Genomic DNA, 5058 nt, shown 5'->3' with positions numbered 1-5058 from the left:
AGGTCTATTGCTGGGCTGTTGGCATAGAGTTAAAGTTTGGGGAGCACATAACCAGAATGAAGTAATAAGTCTTAGGGATCTGCTCTCACACATCCTTCAATTATCCCCTGAACTTGGTTCTATCCTAATATTCTCTGTAAATTTTTTTCTTTTGTCATGTGAGTCGCTCAAAAATGTGGAATCCATTTTGTAAAGACAAGCTACTTTTAATCAAAAATTGTAGGGCACTGTGAGTGATCAAACATATGATTACAATTTTCTGAATGGATTTTGGATACCAAGTTTTGAAAGCATTTTTTAATGTTTACATCATAGTAGAGGCTTGATTTAAACTACTTTATACTTCATGATAGTTGGTCTCTGACATTATATAAATTGACATTGAATAAAATTCTCCTTAAACAATTAGAATATGTGGTTGATTTCAAATGACTAATATTGTTATAATTATTATACAAGAGCATAAAGTATGATCTGCCTTAAAAACAAAGCATGGTTTCCTGTGGTTCGCAATTCATATTGGAAGGCTCAGAGTCATAAAGAGGCAGGTGAGCAGAAGATATAAATCACTTTTTTTTAAAAAAAGGGGCTACTTTTGTTTCTATCTTGGCTTCACTTGGTAGGAAGAATTATTTAGGGCCAAGTGTTAGCAGTAAGTATTGAGAAGGAGTTGGGCTCAGTTTTCGTTACCAGTTCAATTGACCGAGCCGTTAGCCTGGCATTTCGAAGGTCAAGAGTCTGGAACTACAAACCATCCCCCATAAGGAAAATTTCCGAGTGATTTCCGAGTCCGAAACTATGAAGTTTCTGTGGTACTGAGCAGGCTCCGTGGAAGAGGGCAGTTCACAGTTGCCCGCGTGTCAGGGAAGGTGTTCTTTGAACGCATTTATGCTCTTAAATGTCTTAGACTATTTTGATGAGGTGGCCTTGGCAAACAGGTTTTTGTTTCTTTTCTCCCTTCTGTATAAAGATTTTTATATTCTTTCAACCACCTTATGTTTAGTGACTGTTGTCTTTGCTAGCAGAGAGGAGATTCATTGAGTTTCTCCGTTCTAAACTGGCATTTTGTTGTGTTTTTGTTGTGTTTTGTATTGAGCTTTAAGTGACAGTGCCCTTACTCAAGTTATTAAGCATTTAACAATTATCAAGAACTAAGCTAGAGGCAAACTCACCAAGACAGAATTGTTATTTGAAATTCAAGTTATGGATGTTTTTCTTTAAATTTTATAGATTTTGCAATTTGTAAACAAACAACATTTCAATACTCATCTTCTCGGAGATGATAAAGCATATGAAACATTTTAACAACTTAGGAGACTATATCCTCAGTTTTTAAATGGGGGTGTTTTATTTATAAGTAATCAAAGGAGATGTTCGTTTCCATGCAAGGGTATGGGTAGAATATAAAATCTATCTGTGAGTATCAGCTAGGAAAGAAGGACTACGTGGTACTCGGTCTAGAGCTGTGTATATGAAAAGGAAAAACATGAATAATTATTTCTAACGATAAAAGTCACCAGTTGCCTCCCAGAAGAGATTAGAATCATCTCAGATAGTTATACGCTCAGTTTTCCATTATTTCGCATACACATCCGGGGAATTAGATTAAATCAACAAGTGAGAGAAGAGAAGAGTGGAAGCTGGACAGAAACTGTGACGTAGCTGCTACGGCGTTGCCGCAGCAACGAGCGCCCGCCGGGCCCCGCAGACTTTCAACAGAAGCTGCCATGAGCCCTCGGATCGTGTCAGAGAGGCAAAAACTGCTCCAGAGTCTGAGAGAATCCGGCCTGGAACCCAGGTTCAATCACTTACGGATTATGTCAGCTCGAGCAAGAGACTTAACTTCTCTGAGGCTCAGGTACCTCGTCTACAAAATGGGTGTGAACAATATGGACCTCGAAGATTTTTTTGAGAGACTCAAATAAGGTAAAATCTGTAACATGTATATCCTAGTTAACTTTTTAAACTGTTTTTACTTGATCTAATAGTTATTTATAACTGATATTTGACATATGGAAGTAAAATAGTCAAAAATCTTAAATTTATCTTGGTGTTAAAAATAACAATAGTGACAGCCATAAAAAAAAAAATAACAGGCAAGCATTGTCCTTTGGTTGACTTTGGTTAGCTTTAAGGGGTGTTAGTGTGATATAAGTTTAGTATTAATCATTATTAATGACCCTATGTACAGGTCTTGTTCCAGTCGAGAGAGAGAAACCACACAGAACTTTGAACATGGAAATTTTAAGGTAAAGAATATTAACTGTAACAGGGACGGGGGAATGAGATCTGTAAGAAGTAAAAGAACTCTAAAGAATATAGGAATAGCAGCGGAAAGCAGCAGCCACCACTGCTGGGCTGAGATGAACTTTCAGGAAACGCTGAGATCCATACCTCACTGGGGAGGGCAGGGTCCCGGTTCACCGGCTGGCAGACAAGCCACCGTGGTGCCACACTGGCGGAACTTGCTGGAAATCTCTTCTCTAAGGTGCTGCAGAAGGCTGTGGGGACATCCCCTTGGAGGCACTGAGCCATGGCCACAAAACTGTCTTGGGGATGCTGCTCAGGGTAGCCGCTGGTCAGTGAGTGTTGCAGAAGCTGCATGCTGGGGCAGTCGCCTGCGCTGCAGGAGTCCCCAGAAGCAGAAAATAGAAAAACTCCTATAATTTTTCTCCAGTGACAAAGCTGTTAACATCGTACCAGATGGCAAAGCAAAAATGTCTAAGTGGCCCAGAACCACTAACGCAGAACAGGCCAAAAGAGTGACTTTGGAGCTGAGGGCCAGTACAGGATAGCTCTACCTTCAGCGAAGCAGCTCTCCAGAAACACAGATGAAACACATACAGAAGGGCTTACGGAGCGAGAAGACATAATGGCACACAGTGCATGAGAGCTTGCCCCTGTCCTTACAGAGAGCCTGGACTGCCTGGTGTTCACCTTCTGTGTATTTGTTTTCCTTACAATGCACTTGGGAGGTGAAGCTTGCATGGAGGGACACTTTAATAAACAACTTTATGAACCTTGCGTTATGGCTATAAGTCATTATTCATCATGCGATATAGGGCATTCAAGTGGGAAGTCTGCGGGGAATTTTCTCTGTGGTTGCACTTCCTGTGACTAGTAGGTGGTGCTTCTCCTACGTGGTGATACCTGCCCCACCGTTTGTGCTCAGCACAGTCATGGCTGAATACTGACTTGCACACCTGAGGAGATTTGGAGAAGGTTTAATGGAAGAAATTAATCAAAGGTGGAGATTTAAAAAGGAAACATCAATGAGACTAATACAAACATCGATGATATAAATATACTTCCCCTGGTGGATCAAATTTTGCCCTAAGCTTTCTTTCCAGAGCCTTGCGAATTAATTAATTGGCATTTGATGGATTGATTGCAGACAACTGCAGTTATTAAGTTGGAGCCAATGCCTGAGTTCCTCGTTCAGGACGTCTGCACAGGGGTAGACCATGAGTATGAATTTAGTAAAAGAAAAAAAGTCCAAAAGAGAGTAAAATTTCTAAAATCACTTAGGATTTATTCTTTCTTGTTTTTTCTTTCCTATGGTTTTTCTTTTTGTCTAATAATAGGTTACTTATTTAAAAAAATCTTATTAAATATCTAGAGATTTAAATCTTACTGAATAAAAGGCAAGAATCATCACTGATAAAAGGCAAGAATCATCACCGAACGAGAAGGGAAATAAAAAGAAAATAAACCATGAAAGACTACCTTTGAGCTTATGTCTATGTGATTTGTTAAAGTCTGATGAGGGAGATATAAACATAGGCATTGTAGCGACATTGAGCTGGCAGGTCCATTGCTTAAATTCCTCTAGATATTTCATATTTGCATTTCTTATTTTTAGTATCTCATGGGAAGAAGCTGTATTCGATGTTTAAAATAAAAACACCTTGCAAAATGGGCGTGAGTAGGCTATGATTACTATATAGATAGCAGGGAGAGCTAATAAGAAAGTTTAGTATGGCAGAGTCTTTTTTATATCAAAGGCTCTCATAGAGTAGTTAGTAAAATGTATGTTCCAGTAGCTATCTACTTACTGCTTTACCATCATCGGTAGTTTAGGGTTGTAGGGTTTGTCTCACTTGCCAGGAACATCTCTGTATCCTATTTAATCTTTTCGATTATTTTTGTCAGTTACCAACAAATTGCATGTATAATGAGATAATGTATTTAAAATGCACAGTGATTCTTGTCCTTTCCCATCTGACGTATTTCATTTAGCATGATACTCTCAAGATCCATCCATGTTGTCGCAAATGGCAATGTTTCATAATTTTTTATAATTGAGTAGTGTTCCATTGTATATATGTATCGCATCTTCTTTATCCACTCAGCGGTTGAAGGACACTTCATATGTGGGATATAAAACAAAACAAACACAGATACAGACAACAGTGTGGGGGTTACCAGAGAGGTATAGGGGTAGAGGGAGGATCAAAAGGGTAAAGAGGGTCAAATACGTGGTGACAGAAGACTAGACTTTGGGTGATGAGCACACAATGGAATATGAAGATGATATATTATAACACTGTATACCTGCAATTTATATAATGTTATTAACCAAAATTACCCCAGTAAATTTAACTTTTAAAAACTCATGGTAAAGTACTAACATCACCCATCCTTCAGCAGCACTTGTACATAGGATATATAAAAAGTAGAGTTTGATTTTACACAGGTCGTAACTGAAAAAAAAAAAGATTATGTAAACCGTTTGAAAAGATGCATCAGTTGCCCAGTGGCTTTCCAGCAGAGTACCATCACCAGGAGTGATTCATCTTCACCTTCTTTAATTTCCTATATTCTGGTTTGATTTCTAGCTGCTCTGGGTCAGCTTTTCTTTATGTGTCTACCTCGAGTCCACGTGAGACCTCTGGGACTTTCTTCTCTGAATCTTGTCTTTACTCTGCCCAACCATGATGAGTTTTGCTCTTCTTCAGGGCCTTACGTTATTGTAAGGGGACCAAGTTCTCCCTTCCATACATAATGGAAAGTAATCTCTAGCAACCCCCAAACTGGCTTTGTTAAGATAATTTTGGC

General features: G+C 38.9%; 1 long non-coding RNA gene across 1 annotated transcript; it reads left to right on the top strand.

Moving 5' to 3' along the window:
- The first annotated feature begins 1601 nt into the window (after positions 1-1601).
- LOC120607227 (uncharacterized) lies at positions 1602-3913 on the top strand. Its single transcript, XR_005654107.1, has 3 exons — positions 1602-1926; positions 2192-2249; positions 2489-3913. It is a non-coding gene; the product is annotated as an uncharacterized LOC120607227 (long non-coding RNA).
- The last annotated feature ends 1145 nt before the right edge of the window (positions 3914-5058 follow it).

The sequence above is a fragment of the Pteropus medius genome, unplaced genomic scaffold (assembly GCF_902729225.1).
Source record: "Pteropus medius unplaced genomic scaffold, Ma_sr-lr_union100, whole genome shotgun sequence".
Taxonomy (NCBI): domain Eukaryota; kingdom Metazoa; phylum Chordata; class Mammalia; order Chiroptera; family Pteropodidae; genus Pteropus; species Pteropus medius.
The sequence above is the reverse complement of the archived record's forward strand: the minus strand, read 5'-3'. Positions and strand labels throughout refer to the sequence as shown.